This window comes from Dendrobates tinctorius, unplaced genomic scaffold, assembly GCF_039654945.1.
Source record: "Dendrobates tinctorius isolate UK_male_01 unplaced genomic scaffold, ASM3965494v1 ptg000008l, whole genome shotgun sequence".
Lineage (NCBI taxonomy): Eukaryota > Metazoa > Chordata > Amphibia > Anura > Dendrobatidae > Dendrobates > Dendrobates tinctorius.
Window position 1 is genome coordinate 76,569,481 of NW_027361676.1, and position 19,364 is coordinate 76,588,844.

The 19,364-nt window shown below is 44.9% G+C and overlaps 1 protein-coding gene across 6 annotated transcripts in view; it reads right to left on the reverse strand.

The window, feature by feature from the left end:
• Nucleotides 1-19,364, reverse strand: part of FAT1 (FAT atypical cadherin 1) — a 331,353-nt gene that overhangs the window by 258,461 nt on the left and 53,528 nt on the right. For 2 of the 6 annotated variants that reach the window (XM_073578892.1, XM_073578875.1), the window contains exon 1: nt 4,046-4,445. The exons of 1 other annotated variant lie outside the window; for it this stretch is intronic. The gene's annotated coding sequence lies outside the window, so the exon portion shown is untranslated. Of the gene's footprint in view, nt 1-4,045; nt 5,087-19,364 lie in introns of those variants that run through there. 3 more of the 6 variants (XR_012232847.1, XM_073578902.1, XM_073578915.1) reach the window with 3 other exon arrangements.

Genomic DNA, 19,364 nt, shown 5'->3' on the forward strand with positions numbered 1-19,364 from the left:
TTTACTCCAGTTATCTGGCATAAGTATATGTGAAAATATGGCATTTGTATCATATTGTGTAATCGTAAAAGCCCCCCCAGCATTTGTTAAGGTAATATGTGAGGCCCCCATACATATCAGACTAATGTCGGCTAAACACACCAATATCAATGGGTTCGGACAACATTCCAATGTAATGTGTACAGGGACCTCTCTTTTATCCGGGGACAGAAGGATCCCACTTATCTGATTGCCCCGGCTCAGACACATTTTGGGTTGGTTGGGTTTGGCTGACAGTCTAATGTGTATGGGGGCCGCAGACAATGGATTGTCGGGAGAGTGAAGAAGCCGGCATATTCAATTAACAATTGTTTTCTTGGACTTTTAAATTTAAAAAAAAAAGGGAAAAATAAATCATTAGCTCTGTGGTCTAATTAGGGCAACAGCAGGGCTCTGCACATGTGCAATAAACAGCCTACTTGGGACTTTTAGTTCTCCAACAGCTGTGACGCCACAGGATAATAATGCACATATAAAGCCCAATGACATGGCTATAAAAGTCATTAATTATTGCTCGAAATCTTCCATCGTGCCATAATCTCCGTTCAGACTGTTGCCCATGCATTTGCACTGTGCGGAGACTGCCCCCTTTTGTTTCTTGTTTACATGCCCCTCCAGCAATGAATAGGTTAATGATGCAATTAGACTTTCCATTGTACCCTATATAGTGCGAGCAGATCGGGTAACACTGTGTCCTGCATTGTTGGAGCCATGCAGAGGTAATAAAGGTTTTCATTTCTTTCTCTCCACCCTAAAGGGAGCCTCCTGTTCTTTCCCAGCTCATGAAGTCTTGTCCCTGCCCCCATTCACTGGGATCAGAGCCAACAGCAATCCCCCCACCACCACTCAGACCTGGGGCTCTGGCCAACATATCTGTCTGCGCCCCAGCAAACAGCCCTCATCCACCAGGCTCTATCTCAGGGCATCAGTTTTCTTGTCACTGGAGGCATGCATGTTTAATTCCACCTTTCCTCTTCCTCCAGGCGATCCCAGAAAAGTACTGCACAATTTCCACAAGGACACATTATTGTGCCTGATACGAACCTCCCCCACTTTATGAGATCTAGAGCGTAAGCTTTGCTGCCCACCCCCATACTCTTCCCGTTCTGGAGGACCTGACCACATTTTTAAAAGTTCTACATATTGCTGGTCCAGCATGGTGGTCTTGGACTCTTGTCTTTCTTTCTTTGCTCTCCCCTCCCCCACCACTCATGGACAGACACATCACACTCCATGTGCTGAGGCCCAGGCTAGGAACTATTTTCTCTTGGCACAGTAAACTAAAGTGCAGCCTGTGTAAAAGCTGCAGGAGCCATGTGGCTGCTGGAAGATTATAGCCCTGTGTGAATACAAAAGCATACGCCTAGAGTCCTAGATCCAGTAACTGCCAGGACTTGCTACTTCCACCCAGTAACTAGAAAGTCTCAAATCTGAGGCCTGCTTTAACCCTTTTATTCTCTTTGCTCCTGCATAAAAAAAAGGTAACAAAAAAAATCTAGAAAACTTTCTAAAACAAGCAGAATATTATGTTTATACGATACTAATGTAACATTAGGATAATGTCTGTAAAGTGCTGTGGAATATGATGGCGCTATATAAGAAAAGCATAATAAAGCATTGCATAGGGGGGGGGATAATACCAGCCACAAGACCCCCAATAATTCAGGGAGCAGACACAGGTGAGGGACAGGTCGTAAATGAGATGATCCACAGACAGAAGCATATACGAGTGTCATGTACCCTGCAGCACAAAAAGCACTAACCTTAACATTACTGCCTCGTAAATCAGGGGGTAGAAGAACAAATTCTCGGCTTGGTAGACACAGACTATGCAGTATTTGTCAGCCTGCTGTTACATTCCCTCTAGCAAGGTCACAGATGTGGGTGGGGGGGGCAGAAGGCGATCCAGGGGCGACTGAATGGGATGTCAGGTATCAGTCACTTATTGGAGCGGTGGGTAAAGGATGTGCACAGCTGTGATTACTGCGGGTACAGGCGTTCCTTCCCCATGTCACCTACTTGTCTACGGGCCTACGTCTCGCCCATCACCTGCTAATAACTCATGAATCAAAATTTTCCCTTTTTTCATGGAATGAAAGACATTAGGTGGCATTTCCCTAGAGAACCTGAGTCTGGCAGATAGTGATAGAGGACATATGTATACACCTGAATCATTGCTCCAATTATGGGGGGAACTCTAGAGAGTCCTACAGATCTTCCCTCAACTCTGAGCACGTCTAAGGCCAGGTTCATACTGCGTTAAGACAGCCCATTCCATGCATAGCGCTGACCGGCTGCGTTAACGCTATAGCATAACGCGACCTCATTATGATATGCCGCTAGCGCAGATGCTTCATCTTCACTAGCGGTGACAGAGCCTCAGACGCTGCAGCCCGCGTCCGAGGCTCCATCACAGAATGACGGCACATCGCTAGCACTTTCCGATTATAGCATGCGTTAGCGATGTGCCCGATAATAGGGGTTAATGGCAGTGTTAACGGACTGCCATAACGCAGTATGAACCCAGCCTAATAAGACTTAATCACTCCGCGCCTCATGGTAATGTGCGATATGCAGGGAACGAAAGTACAAAAGGTGCCCAAACGTGCCAACATTCGGAATAATGGTCGTGTCTGAGAAATCACAAGGATCAGATGTGTTCAGCTGGTGGGATTCCAAAGTTTCACTGACGGTTAATTGTGAGATACAGCGTTTCGCCCTCTGATAATGATCTTTATTCTCATACAGCGCGCTAACATATTCCACAGTGCTTTACAGACATCATCATCTCTGTCCCCGATGGGGCGCACAATCTAGATTCCATATCAGTGTGTCTTTGGAATGTGGGAGAAAACCCACGCAGACACTGGGAGAACATACAAACTCCTACATACAAACTCCTTGCAGTTGTTGTCGTTGGTGGGATTTGAACCCAGGACTCCAGCACTGCAAGGCTGCAGTGCTGACCACTGAGCCACCGTGCTGCCCTCCAGAAGCACTGAACCTATAGGTCATTAAATATATGGGTGATCCAGGGAGCAAATAATCACAATTTAAAGTCTTATTTATTGGTTAAACTTAGATGATGCTGTGATATACAGTACAAAGCATAAATTCCAATGTCGGGAAGGTACTGACCCAACGCAAATGATAACTAGTGCACTGTACATAAGATAAATATTTTCCCTTCCAAAATGCATCATGTATATAAATAAATAATATAAAAATAAATGTGACAATTTGTGCTCAAATTACGTATTAATCATTTGGTACATTTCATGTTTATTATTTCAAAGATATCAGACACGTGATACTTCCAGCTAATGATAGGCAGCACAGTGGCTCAGTGGTTAGCACTTCCCTGGGGTCCTGGATTCAAAACCCACCAAAGACAACATCTGTCTGTATGTTCCCCCTGTGATTTTATGGGTTTCCTTCCATACTCAGACATACTGATAGTGAATGTAGAGTGTGAGCCCCAATGGGGACAAGGTTGTGGAGTATTTTTTTGTCATTCAGCTCTATCTCAAGCCGTAGCGACTTAATGGATGACCGATCTCATGCAGGTAGGTCCACCAGGGTCTTCTCCGCCATTATCTTGATACTGGTGCTATTTAAGCGAACGTAATAAATATAAATCCATCAATGTGCAAAATGCTTCTGGATAAATACTGCTAATGACTATATGAGTTTCTGGGTTTTGTATTTGATCAGTTTTGTTTCCAATACCGATTATCGCCCGGATTAAGAAGACAATCAGTCGGTGGTTGACATCCCAGGAAGGTGAGACAAAGACAAGCCTCTGGATCCTTCTAGTGTGGAGACCTGGCACATTATGAAAATTCTTCACTGCATTATTAACCATCAGTCTCTGAGCTGTCCCCTGCCAGGTGGGAACAATACAGACCAGATGTGATCATGCAGAAGAAACCGCACATCTAAAACACTGCTGCAGAAATGCCAGAACCACCCCAATCCACAGGCAGACCCCTAGACCAGCACTTACCTCCCTAGGGTTTAGGTTCTGTCGCCTTTAGGTTGAGGTAGAACACAGAACTCCATGAGGACTTTCACCTCTTTCTTTTCTTTCTCAACATATCCACAGGCAATAAAGCCACAAGTCCTAGAGCAATCCCCCATCCTGGATCATGGCCCCTCCAGATGGTCTATACTAAGAGGAGAGTCCTCTGTGGCAACAATGGTGCAGAACAGCCTCCTCCAGAGAATCAGGAGGACATGTCCCAGCAAAGCACAAGAGATACAAGTTGTTGGAGGGAGTGTGGTGCTGCCTCTGCTGCTCTGGGACAGGGCTCACAGGAGAGCTGCTGACATCACATCCTTCTCCTCCCCCTCACTTTTGTGGACTTAGGATAAACTGGAAACTTCAAGGGGGGAGTTACAAGGTGTCCTGGGCTGCAGCAGCCTGGTGTGTGCTCGGTACTAGATCTGCTGCTGTACTTCTAGCCATACAGGCAGTAAAATGGCATGTAAACCAGGCCATAACATTTCCTAGTAGAAATATACATTATATCAAGGTTACATCAATATTTACAAATAGAACACATTCTTACAAAACACCAAATAGAGATTTTTCCCCCAATCTCATTGTTTAACCGGGTTCTTTATGATAAAAATAATTTTTTTTCCGTAAATCAGGCGGCGTATCGGCGCTGTCACATACAAATCACCGCACGGCTTGGATTGTTCACTGCTCGCTATCAGTCTTTATCCTCAAAATGACTGAGACTACGTCACTCGGTCTATAACAGGTCTAGATTCTTATTTATTTATTACGCTTTGCTTATTTGGCGACATCATATTCCACAGCACTTCAGACACTATCATCACTCCCCCCATTGGGGCTCACAATCTAAGTGCTCTGTCAGTATGTCATTTTCACCCAGGACCCCAGTGTTGCAATGCTACAGTGCTAACCACTAGGCCGCCCTACATGAATTTTTTTGTTAATTTTTTTTTTTTATTTTACTATGGCTAAAAAAAAATTTCACAACACACACACATACTATATATATATATATATATATATATATATATATATATATATATATATATATATACTGTATATTGCACATTGCACCAATAAGTCTGTTCTTGTAGCTTTTTGGTGGTGTCACTTCTTCATAGAGATGGCACATATTACTAACTCATAACCTCCAAGTTTCTGAATTACAGTAGATATAATTCTTCCATACTCCTTACAGCAGGTAAGTCCGTACGAAAGCTCAAGCTTGTCTTCTCCAGTCCAGAGTAATGTCACATCTTGTTTCCTTAGAATGTCCCCCCACCAGGGGATTGGTAAGCATATGTGATTTTTGGCAACCACCTGTTGACCCCAGTATATACTAGCATGCCCCCATAACATTGGGAATTTCATCGCTATGCTGAAAGTTGGTACCAAGGTTATAACTATACTATTGGCAATTGACACTAAGCTAAGAACTGTCACCATTACTGGGCTTCTTGGTCTGGAGAACCATTAAAGATATTTGGTAGCTAGGCCAGCACCACCAACTTGAGCTCGTATTTTTTTTATTATCTCAATAACTGTATTAGAATATAAAACATAGCAAAATATTATTTTTCATTTCCTCCAATAACCAAAATCTCACGGCTCAACTTCTCCAAAATAACCAACACTTTATTGGTTTCTATTAAAGCGGATTTCCTACTACTACAATATTGATGACCCATCCTAGGACCTCTCCTAGGGATAGGTCATCAATATCAGATTGTGGGACCCAACAATGACTTGCACCCCCAGCGATCAGGTGCTAGCATCTCCATTAGTGGGCACATCATGTAAACACTGTGGAAGAGCGGAACAGCACCACATCTGTTTAGTGGCTGTTATCAGGTACTGCAAATCAGATCAAATTAATTACGCTGATCTACAATACCTCAGGGTGGCCAGTAAACGGTGTGACAGAGCAGTGCTACTCAGCACCATCACAATGTTCATATCCTACTGCCCGGAGCTGCTAGTCACTGGTCCCTAGGAGTGCCGAGGATAGGTCATCAATATCAGAGTAACTCCAATAAAGCCTATAAGAAGGCTGCCAACTTTCAGACACTCATTAAAGTTGTCCAGGATTATGATCTTGATGACCCATCCCTAGGGTAGGTCATCAATATCAGATCTGGGCGGATCAATGAGGTTCATTTAAATAGGAGCATAGCTGCACCTCTCAACAATGGCCACTACAAGGTGTGCGGAGCTGTGCTCTTCTGGCTCCATTCACATCCAGCTACCACTGACAACAGCTGATCAGTGGAGGTGGTGGGTTTCAACCCTCCAATCTGATTTTGATTACCTATTACAAAGATAGATTATATCAATATCATAAGCCTGTAATGCCCCCTTTATCAAAGCTGGATTCGCTTATTGAGATCAAAGCTAATTATTTTAAATCTTTGGATATTATATTCCCTTGATGATGGTTTGCTTGTTTCTCATTGATAACAAATAATCCATTTATTGTAGCAATTTATAAAAGCATTTACTAATGTACGATTTCCGTCATTGCCTATTTTTTTCTGTAATGGCTCATGCATTTGACTAGAAGTATATGGTGTCCTACATACAGAGATATACAATGTTTTCTCTGTTGGATTACTTAGAAATCTGACTCGAAAAACAATGACCCATATTCTATTAGGTTGAGCATTACGGAGGCATTATTGTGCAGTATTATGGTGCGAAGGCATGTAGATTGCTCAGGCTCTGCTATGTATACGGTGAATGTGGCTGAAAACCAGGGCCGGACAAAGTATTTTGGTGCCTTGGGCACATGAAGCTAATGACAAAGCTAAGGAACCACCATAAGTCCATGAATATGTAAGGAGGAAGACCGGGCTGCGGGTACCTGTACTGAGCCGGGTCCGGAACTGTCAAGGCTGCGTCCCATGTTTCCCGAGGGAAGGAATAGGGGACTGGACAGGCCCCATGACCTGGGCAGTGGGGGCGTGTTTAGGCAGGGAACCCGGCGGGAAGCTGAGGGAAAAGCACGCAAAGTAGCAGTGGGGTTCCCGTTGTCAGCGTGTGAGCAGCAAGGTGGGCACTACGCATGGCACTCAAAATGCCAGCGCTGTCACGGACGGCAACGGACAGCTCCCGGTGCCACCAGCGAGACAGCTAGTGTAGGAGGCACCACACGCCCAGTGACAGTAAAGTCGATGCACATGTAGAGAGCCCAGGCCGGTTGCAGGACAATACCCTGGGGACCTTACTGCCAAACAGCGTACCACAACCCTCGTTTAACCCCCGGATTGCTGCAGCTATTGTTGCGTTGGTTGCACCAGCTTATGGACTAGGGGCTCAGCGGAAGGTACCGGAGACCGACCGCTGCCACCAGAAGATGGATTGCTAACCTTGGACCCACCCTTGAGGACATTTTGTCAACAGCTACAAGGACTACTATCCTCATCGGAACATTTGCAACTGAGGAAACCATAGACACATAAGTTTACTGAGTGAACTGTAGCTATTTTTGCTATTCACCTTTATTTTTTCCCATTTTATTTGTTTATCTCCCTGCGAGGAGTACCTTTATTGTTAATTAAATGAGTTAACCCTTGCTCTGCCTCCTGTTTGTCACTGCATCCAGCAACCTGCTTACAAATACATGACCAGAACCAAGAGTACTTGATTACAAGAACCAAGCTTAGTGCAACAATCCACTGTAATATCAAGTCAGCCCCTTAAACAATTGTATCGCATGAACCTACAACCCTACAACTCACAGTATGTCCTTAACAATGTTTATTCCCCCATCTGCACAGCCCCTCAGTTTATTCCCCCATCTGCACAGCCCCTCATTTTATTTCCCCCCTGCAAAGCCTGTGTTTAATCCCCTTATCTAGACAGCCCACATTTTATTCCCCCCCTTGCACAGCCCCTCTGTTTATTCCCCCATCAACACCACCCTTCACCTCATTTTAATATTGCCGAGACCCTAATTTTATTCCCCCATCAGCACCGCCCCTCCCCTAATTTTATCCGCACAGGCCCTCTTTTTATGCCTCCCTGCATGGTAATATAATAATATAATAATTAAAAAAGCTCATACTCACAGATTCCCGGCCCCATTCACTATCACATCTTCTGTGAAGTACAACAATGGATGCTGACGGGGCGATGTCGTCACTGCATCGTGCCATCCAACGTCTCCTGCGTGCGCCTTCTCCAACAAGGCGCTAGAGATCCCAGGAGAGCAGGTGAGATGACAACTCCGTTGCTCCGATCCGGGGCAGCACACACAGCAACTGCATTCGCATCTGATAGACACAAACGCAATTGAGAGCAGTGAGAGAGCGATGGTTGGGTGCAGGACAGAAAGAGGGGTACGCGGTGTCAGTGACCGAAGACGCTCACCTCCGTGTCCTCACCCTGGCCGTCACTGTGCTGAATGTCTGACGAACATGTCGGGCAACTGCAGACATTCAGCATTTCATTTTTCAAAGTGCACCCCAGTCCGGTAGGCAGAAGGTGGTGCCCCAGGCAGGTGCTTACCCTGCTACCCCTCATCCTGGCCCTACTGAACAGCATCTAAATGCAGCTCCTAGTATAATGATCTGTATAAGTGGAAGTTTGAGGTTGTTTCAGAGATTCAATCGCAAATTTCATTAGATTTGCCTGCTCTACTCATCAAAACAAAGAAAAGTTTAAGAGAACCCAAAGGACCCCTTTATAAATCAGTGGGTGCCAGTGGTGTTAGAGTGTCATACACATAACACAGAAGGAGGTTGATGGTTGGACATCTGTTGAATAAATGATCACCTGGGGAACGATCATTATGTTGGTGCCATCGTGACACTTGTCCATAATGACCATTGCATTAAAATTGGCCATGAATGTTCAATGACTTTGGCGAAAGGTGACGATTTTGAGAATGTTTCGGGAAGATTCTTTAACTGAAAGCACACTGGTTACTATAGGGCCAAGATTTTAACCAGGAGTGCCAAAATAACTATGACACCTGTCGACTATTCTTTACGCTAAAATGAACCATTATTATCACCGTGTCATGGCACGTGGCGCTGTGGATTTCATTTTAAACAGAGACTAATTTACCAGCATTCTAAGAAAACAGTCACACAAATTAGCAAAATATTCCTTATTCATCCTCTTAAACTCCAAAAAAGAAATGTCTAATTGTGTAAAGTGTAATTCTGAAAATAAATGTGTGCCTTTCCAGACGTTAGATGTGCACTTCCAACCCCTTATTGAAAAACGACACAGACCCTTCTGTTACAAAGGCGCAGTGTGCTGCATATACACATATAGATTGTATACAGGTTTTGATGTAAAGGTTGATTCATGATGACAGCTCTACTTTGAATACACTGACCTATTAACAGTGCCGGCGGCATCACATAACAAAAAAGAGCCACACATATTTAAGTTCTAAGGGTAATGTTAATGCTGGTTCAAAGGGCAAATGCAAAGACCATGTGGAGACTTTTAAAGACGTTACAACTATAGAAGTCCTGGTACTTTTCATCAGACTGTAAATTAAAGGGGATGTAGACTTTAACAAGCCTGTCTCATATTACTGATTCTCTTACCACACACTTTAAGCACCCTCTCAGTCATTTTTGGCAGGGGAATAACATTTTTTTATGCTTTTGTACACAATGCTGCAGGCAAAAGTTAGTGAAAACTCACAATAAGTGAGCGCATGAAAAAATGGTGAAGGTGTCAGTGTTCTGGATCAGATTGTCATCAGTGTATGGTCCACCTGTCCGTTTTAATCAGTGTTCTTCACAGATGGATAATTACATGGCAAAGGGTCTACTATTCTTTGCAATGATAAATATGGTCAGCACACTGATGCCATCCATGTGTTTTATGTGTTTTTCACAGACCCAAACACTTATATTGGCCCCTTTCTCCATGATGCCAAAGAAAACGGACATGTCTCCGTGAATTCTAAATGGACACACAGTCCATAAAATACATGGACATGTGAATAGCACCATAGATTATAATGGGTACATGTGGTATCCATGAAAAAAAGTCTACAACACGTATGAGTGACAAAGATGACTGACTGAGGCCTAAAATATAAGAACATTGTCATGTCCGCCAATGTCTGCCTTGTCTGTTTTGCCTCAAGAACCCCAGGAGCGGTGTGCACGCACATCTCATGTCTGCTATCCTGCATGTTCCCTAGAGCAGTGTGCACACTCACCTCATGTCTGTTGAGCTGCAGGATGCCTGCGTTTCTGCTCTGCCTTCTGTGATCACCTTGTCATGTCTAGAATCCCTGATCATGTGTCCTTCCTATGTTCCAGCATAGGCTGGTTCTGCATTCGTCTCTGCATGTCTGAAACCCTGATCATGTGACCTTTCCTAAGATCCTGCACTGTCTGGTTCTGCAATCGTCTCTGCATGTCTAGAAACCCTGATCATGTGACCTTTCCTAGGATCCTGCACTGTCCGGTTCTGCAATCATTTCTGCATGTCTGAAACCCTGATCATGTGACCTTTCCTAGGATCCTGCACTGTCCGGTTCTGCAATTGTTTCTGCATGTCTGAAACCCTGATCATGTGACCTTTCCTAGGATCCTGCACTGTCCGGTTCTGCAATCGTTTCTGCATGTCTGAAACCCTGATCATGTGACCTTTCCTAGGATCCTGCACTGTCTGGTTCTGCAATCGTCTCTGCTGGTTTGAAGCCCTGATCATGTGACCACGCTCTGTGATCCTAGAGGATCTGAACTGGAAGCTCTTCCCTGGTCCTGACCCGGAAGTGGTGGTGCTATGCCCTATATCAGACCGCCCCTTCCTATGCTCAGGGCCTGAGTATTGTGTCCCTGCATGGCTGCTTGGTCTGTGGGGTGCTCCCTCTTTTCTGTGCCCTTGCACTCTGCTCTGTCGTGTGTCTCTGCACACGCTCCGTGCTCGTATTCCACCTAATATGTCAAAATAAAATGTAATCACAAATATAGACTTAAATAATTTGGATTAGAACATCCTAACTGTTTCGTCTTGGGAGTTAATTACTATAAAATTAAAATGGTCCCCATCTTGCAGCACTGATAGGCTCCTGTCCTACCATTCTTAGACAGGTTTCTATGAGCATGTGCAGTAGGCAGCACCTCTGCTGTGACCTATACCATGTATTGTCGTTCAGAATAACATGGTGGACAGCAGTGTTAGCAGCCTCTCCTTACCTCAGCACCCTGGTATCTCCAGTATAAGGGCTCATACTCACTTGCGAGAGACTCGCACGATTCTCGTGCGAGTCTCTTGCATGAAAACCTGGCACTGCCGCCAGCACTCGGACTGGAGCGTGTGGCTACATGTATTTCTATGCAGCCGCACGCTCTGGTCCGAGTGTTGGCGGCAGTGCCAGGTTTTCATGCAAGAGACTCGCACGAGAAGTGACAGCAGCTTTTTCTTACCTCAACACTCCTAGAATCATTAGTATTAGATCAGTAAGTCAAAGTGTACAACAGTGTGAGTGGCCTCTTGGTAGCACAGCACCTCTGGTATTTCCAGTATTAGATGAGATAGACAGGGTGGACAGCAGTGTGAACAGCCTCTTCTTACCTCAGCACCCTGGAATCTCCAGTATTAGATCAGAAAGACAGGTGTACAGCAATGTGAACAGCCTCTTCTTACCACAGCACCCCGGTATCTCCAGTATTGAGATAGACAGGGTGGACAGCAGTGTGAGCAGCTTCTTCCTGCCTCAGCATTCTTGGTATATCCTGCATTAGATCAGGTATATAGGTTGCATAACAGTGTGAGCAGCCTCTTTTTACCTCGGCATCCTGGTATCTCCAGTATTAGAGCAGACATACAGGGTGGACAGCAGTGTGAGCAGCCTCTTCTTATCTCAGCACCCCTGGTATCTCCAGTATTAGATCAGAATGACAGGGTGCACAGCAGTGTGAGCAGCTTTTTCTTGCCTTAGCACCCTATGTTTCTTCAATATTAGATGAACCAGAGTGTGGCTCTTCATACTGCACATGCTCACAAGCATAACATTCTAGGACAAATTTCTGTTCATGTAACAAGGAGGTTAATTCTATACTGATTCTCTCCTTATTAAACCGAGTGTGATTTGCTAATTAAAGGTGTTTAGGAATTTATTTATAATGACATTTCTTTTCGTAATTTATTTTTTCAATTTCTTGGGAACCTCTTTAAGGTCCTAGCACGGAATAAATGATGGAAAACGTGTTGAGGACAAGTTTGTGGTTGTGAATGTAGACACGATCTGCCTGCCAGTGGCGGACTTCATAAGTGGTTGTTGCATCGAGCGTCATGTGTGGGGATGTCGACTTCTTCATATTTAGGTGTTCTATCGATCGACGCTAATCTAAGTTTGACTTAGTAGAAAAGTTGGGGAGGGAGTGGGAGTTCTTTTGATAAGGCCAAATACACATGTATGATAGCCAAATATGAATTACTTGAAGATTCCATGCTCCAGTGAAAAATCTGAGCACCCCAACTATTATCCATGGGTCTACTCATATAGGGCAGACAAAATTTTTGTTATCCCCTCAGATTGTAGAGCTTGGTATAACTCTATCCTCAAGAGTTATTCTTCTGTCTGTACATATCTACCAACCCAAAAGCGTAATATGGTCTTCCATACACGACACACTGATGCCGAAAGAAATGGCCTATAAGTTGGCGTCGTACACGTATTGTGTAGGTTCATCTTCACACTGGCCATTAAACAGACACAAAAGAAGATTTTTGTTTTCATTGTACAATCCCAATATTATTCCTATGTTTCCTTATAATGCTACATTAGGTAAACTTACGTGGCCAGACAAAATGTTTCCAGGCTCCGTCACATGGCACTTAGCAGGCCCTGCTCCCGGTGCTGACAGATGTATCATGTCCTCTACATCCCAGATAAACTGTAGGATTTTCTGCAAGCAGCTTCACCAGAAATGCAGATAATCCCATTCTACAAAGGCCAGATATAAATACCATTCATCAGGGGTCTGAGAAAACACCCCGACATCTATCAAGCACTCGAAGCCATTTCCATAAATAGACATTTACCCTAACAGAAGGAGATTCTGGCAGTCTGTGATTGAAAGGGCCAGAGACCCGTAGACAGAGACATACTCCTTCAAGTCTAAATTAGCCGCAGAGAGTACGGAGGGACAAAGGCAGCGATATCTTGGAAATAGCTCCCAAGCGTTATGGTGGCACTTCAGTCATGGAGCTGAGTGGGAAAACCATCAGGAAATGTATCTGACACTGGAGAAGGACTGGGCTTTGACTCTGAAGTCTCAGGAGACTTTCAGCAAATGTCTTCACAAGCTGGATTTTGAAACTGTAAACTTGGTCTTTAGATATGGTAACAGGGCAGCCACCAGGAGTATCCGGGCCCTTTAAAAACAAACGGCCATCTTGCACCCACCCCGTTGCATGCTTTTCCTCAACACCTTCTGTTTTCCATTTTTACAGATTACCCCCGTTATCACATACAATGACCAATGGGTCCTGTAATCCGTATGTTCCATGCCACATTTGGTTTATTGCTGGCGAAAGACTAGGTGAAAATGGCTTTGCTGGTGCCATCTAGTTGAGGTCAAGGTCACCATCCTCCCTCAAAGAGAAAGTCAATTTGCATGCTTTTTCCCATGGGGCTTTGCCAACAAGGCTCTATACTCAGCTGGGCCTCTATAAGGGCTTGTATTATCGGTCAGAGTGCGATCCGACAGAACATTGGATGGCATCGGGACTAATGTTGGTCTATGGGGCCAGACACATGTACGATATGTTCCTTGCCCAGAGTCTATCTAAGGAAAAAATAGCTGTATGTCCGAGTTTTGTTCTGATATTCTGATATTCACACGTCACTCTGACATGCATGTCAGTGAGGGCGTGGAAATCATCAGGCTGCACTTGGATGACATCTGAGTGCAGTCCGATTTCCGTGCACTGACACGTTGGAGAAGATAGAGAAATTTTGTTCTCCATTTTCTCCTAAAGGTCCCGTTTCACTTAGCGACGCACCAGCGATCCAGACAACGATACGACCTGGTAGGGATCGCTGGTGCGTCGCTAAATGATCGCTAGTAAGCTGCCAAACAGGCAGATCTCTTCAGCGACGCAGCAACAATACAGCGATCCTCGGCGGTCGTTGGTATCTTGTTCCACAGCAGCTCTTCTTAACGATTCCAGCCTGCGTCTCCGAGCTCTGCGTCGCCAACGAGGTCGCTCGTCGGGTCAAACACAGCGATGCGCACTAGCCAGCGGCAGGGCCGGTTTTAGACAAAGTTCGGCCCAAGGCAAAAATTTAGTGTGGGGCCCCAAATGCTAACATTGTAAAATCATACATTTAGGTTACATTACATGAACAGTTGGCAGAGGGGCCTGGAGCCAGTGCTGCCACTAATAGGATTACACCGGAGCATTGCTAGGGTCAGAAAAGATTGGGGGGCCCAAGCCCCAAAGACAAAGAGTTGTCCCCCAACCCCCTCTTAATTTTTTTTTTAACACTGCAGATAACACAGCAGGGCTCCCAACCGTCCTGGATCCAGCGGGACAGTCACGATTTTGACACTCCCACCTGCGGGATTGTAGATTTCCCGCACTGCAAATCAGCCTCCACGCCCACCTGTCATTTCAGAAGGGACTGTGTACCGATCGCCATACAATTCCCTCTATGCACAGCACACTCCAGAACAGAAGCCCTCCCTGGCTCACGTGACCAGTCACATGACTGTGACCTCATCCTATGTAACACCAGAGATAGCAGTGATAACTCTCTGAGAACAGATAATGTAGTAGCTGTCACCTGCAGTCCTATGTAACACCACAGATAATCTTACTCTGAAACGCTATGGCTATGTTCACATGCATTTTTTCCAGTAGCCAAAACCTGTTCTATTGGCATTAAAAATGTTGTGTTCAAAACACCTGTTTTCAGCTTGTTTCTGGTGTTCTTTACACTTTTTTCAGCTTTTTTTAAAGTGAGGATGTTTGCTTTGTCTACAGTATGTTTAAGGCCACGTTCACACGTTGAGTATTCGGTCAGTATTTCACATCAGTATGTACAAGTCAAAACCAGGAGGGTGAGAAATACAGACGTGGTGACGTGTTTCTATTATACTTTTCCTCTGATTGTTTCACTGCTGTTTCTGCATTACAAATCCTGATGTGAAATCCTGACCAAATACTGAACATGTAAACGAGACTTAATAGTTTAATTCACCAAAACCACTTAAAAAATTTCAGCGAAAAATGCCGATGCAATATCTGCAGCTTTCTTTTTTATATTCTTTCATTGCTTTCTACAGGTGACAACACACTGAAAGAAGTGACACGCTGCAGATTTACAAAGCGCTACAGTACTGAAATTCAGTCAGAAGAAAAACAAGCGCATGCAGGAGATTTCGGAAATCTCATATGTTTTGCTGACACTTTAAAAAGAAGCTTTTGGCCATGTTCATATGCAGAATTTCTGCAGCTTTTTCTTCTGCAAATAAGAAGTTTACAGCATTTTACAGCACAAGCAAAGACTGAGATTTTCAGGAATCTCCTGCACACCCTTTTATTTTCTCCTGCCTGAATTTCACAACTGCATCGTTTTTAAATCCGCAGCGTGTCACTTCTTTCAGCAATTTTTTTCACCCGTAGAAAGCAATGAAAAAGTTTTAGAAAAGCTGCAAATGTCGCAGCGTTGTTTTTCGCTGTGTTTTTGGTGAATAAATCGAACTTTATTAAACATGTACTGTAGACAAAATGAATACTATACAAAAAAAACAGCAAAAGCTCTAAGGGTCTGTGTGTCCGCAATCAGTAAAATCTGGATGCTGCGTACATCCACAGCGTCCAACCCGCAGCGGCCAGATGTTACAGCATAGTGGATGGGATGAACACATGTGGAATCACCTGCGTAAGATGGCAGCACTTTAGACGGAGCACATGTCCGCTGCATCCAAAGTGCTGTCATTTCTGGATCATCTGCACATACTCTAAAAAATGGGCGTTTTGAAAGCAGTGTTTTTACTGCCAAGAGAGCGGGCTTTGGCAGCAAAAAAAAAATGCACCAAAAACGCTGATTCAAATGCACACCTGTACTAGTACTATATACAGTGGGGCAAAAAAGTATTTAGTCAGTCAGCAACAGTGCAAGTTCCACCACTTAAAAAGATGAGAGGCGTCTGTAATTTACATCATAGGTAGACCTCAACTATGGGAGACAAACTGAGAAAAAAAAATCCAGAAAATCACATTGTCTGTTTTTTTTTCATTTTATTTGCATATTATGGTGGAAAATAAGTATTTGGTCTGAAACAAGCAATCAAGATTTCTGGCTCTCACAGACCTGTAACTTCTTCTTTAAGAGTCTCCTCTTTCCTCCACTCATTACCTGTAGTAATGGCACCTGTTTAAACTTGTTATCAGTATAAAAAGACACCTGTGCACACCCTCAAACAGTCTGACTCCAAACTCCACTATGGTGAAGACCAAAGAGCTGTCAAAGGACACCAGAAACAAAATTGTAGCCCTGCACCAGGCTGGGAAGACTGAATCTGCAATAGCCAACCAGCTTGGAGTGAAGAAATCAACTGTGGGAGCAATAATTAGAAAATGGAAGACATACAAGACCACTGATAATCTCCCTCGATCTGGTGCTCCACGCAAAATCCCACCCCGTGGGGTCAGAATGATCACAAGAACGGTGAGCAAAAATCCCAGAACCACGCGGGGGGACCTAGTGAATGAACTGCAGAGAGCTGGGACCAATGTAACAAGGCCTACCATAAGTAACACACTACGCCACCATGGACTCAGATCCTGCAGTGCCAGACGTGTCCCACTGCTTAAGCCTGTACATGTCCGGGCCCGTCTGAAGTTTGCTAGAGAGCATTTGGATGATCCAGAGGAGTTTTGGGAGAATGTCCTATGGTCTGATGAAACCAAACTGGAACTGTTTGGTAGAAACACAACTTGTCGTGTTTGGAGGAAAAAGAATACTGAGTTGCATCCATCAAACACCATACCTACTGTAAAGCATGGTGGTGGAAACATCATGCTTTGGGGCTGTTTCTCTGCAAAGGGGCCAGGACGACTGATCCGGGTACATGAAAGAATGAATGGGGCCATGTATCGTGAGATTTTGAGTGCAAACCTCCTTCCATCAGCAAGGGCATTGAAGATGAAACGTGGCTGGGTCTTTCAACATGACAATGATCCAAAGCACACCGCCAGGGCAACAAAGGAGTGGCTTCGTTAGAAGCATTTCAAGGTCCTGGAGTGGCCTAGCCAGTCTCCAGATCTCAACCCTATAGAAAACCTTTGGAGGGAGTTGAAAGTCCGTGTTGCCAAGCGAAAAGCCAAAAACATCACTGCTCTAGAGGAGATCTGCATGGAGGAATGGGCCAACATACCAACAACAGTGTGTGGCAACCTTGTGAAGACTTACAGAAAACGTTTGACCTCTGTCATTGCCAACAAAGGATATATCACAAAGTATTGAGATGAAATTTTGTTTCTGACCAAATACTTATTTTCCACCATAATATGCAAATAAAATGAAACAAAAACAGACAATGTGATTTTCTGGATTTTTTTTTCTCAGTTTGTCTCCCATAGTTGAGGTCTACCTATGATGTAAATTACAGACGCCTCTCATCTTTTTAAGTGGTGGAACTTGCACTATTGCTGACTGACTAAATACTTTTTTGCCCCACTGTATATGTATGGTTTACCCTTATTATTTCACATGGGAATTCATTTATTTCTATATCATAAATCCCCTGATTCAGCAGACAATTATCATGTCGGACACGGTTCGCACCAGGTTGTCCGGCAGACAGCGGTAATACCCCATCCTACCACTTTGTTCTCAGCGGCGCCGGTTGGTCTTCGGATCCGGCTTGGATTGGGTTAACCAGGTTGTTAGTCTGGGTGAGGGCTTGCCACGCCCCCTGCCTTTATATTGTCCTGAGTGACTATGGGCGTCACCGACTATAGCTCTTGTCTTGCTAGCGTTACCGGTCTGCAGGGGGCGTCTTAGGAGCATACAATATCTGGTGTAGTATATTCCGTTGTTGCCATTATTTCCTCCCTGCGTGGTATTATTTGGTTGCCCTTGCACCTTATTGCTTTCTCTTGTGTGTACGCGGTGTGGTGCGTTTCCCCATGCTTATTTGTGGGGTCTGGTGTTTGGTCTCCTCACTGGGTGGAGGGTGGTGGGTTCAGCTTAGGGCTGGACAGGAGACCAGGACAGGGTGGAGGCCCAGGCAGGCACACCTTCAGTGTAAACCCTGGGTTGAGGGAAAGTCAGGGTTTCCTCTAGTCTGAGGGACACCGCAGGGCCCCGGGGTTCAGCCTAGAGTTACCTAAGCTTCCCGTGACAACAATATCCCTGTCTTGTGTCATCCAGACAGTAGTGACAGGAGGTCGCCCTGTCACATTACAAGCAGTGATTAGTGACTGTGGTCAGAGCTGAAGCTGATCGCTGCTGTATGTGGCTGTGGATCTTGATCCTGCAGCAATCACCACAGAGCTCTGGGACCACAGTGAGGAAATCACTGCACTCTGACCTGTTATTGCTGCTCTTACCAGGTTCTGTGGCTTCACTTAGGCATATCCATTCTCAGGACAGTGCTAGGAGCAGCCATGATCAGGACTCAGGAGGAGACATACAGAGCTTCAGCCATCTTCCTGGCTGTCACTGTGCTGTAATCGGCCCCTCCCCCTCACTCTCAACTTTTAACCTAACTGCAGGGAGAAAGACAGGGGGGCTAAAGGGGCTTTGCGAGAGACACTCCAAGACTTCAGAGCAATGCACAGCATTATTCACTGCTGTACACCATCTGGGCACTTGATAAATGGGCTGCAGAGGCAGGGGTCCCCCTTAGTAGGTGGGGACCCCAGGCATCTGCCTGGTCTTCCTGTCCCAAATGCCGGCCCAGGCCAGTGGGACGCCGACAATGAAAAAATGGCCCAGGACATTCCAGCATGATCAGCGATATCCAGCAGGGGGCCGGTCACCGCTATGTGTCACATGTAGCGATATCACTGGCGAGATCGCTGTTGCGTCACAAAATCGGTGATGCTTCAGCGATCTCGCTAGCGATCTCGCTATGTGAGAAAGGGGCTTTACAGTGGGCTCTGATTATTCTCTCAAACAATCGTACCACACTGCTGATACTGATCTGAGTTTGTTCAGAGCGTCATTTGCTTAATCGGCCCAAATCTGTCAGATGAGACAGCCTACGATTGTCGGCATGAGCCTTAATTGTGGTTTCACTTACATTACAGAGGACGTCAGTTTTCACACAAAATCAGGCCACATGCAAGTATGCTTTAATGA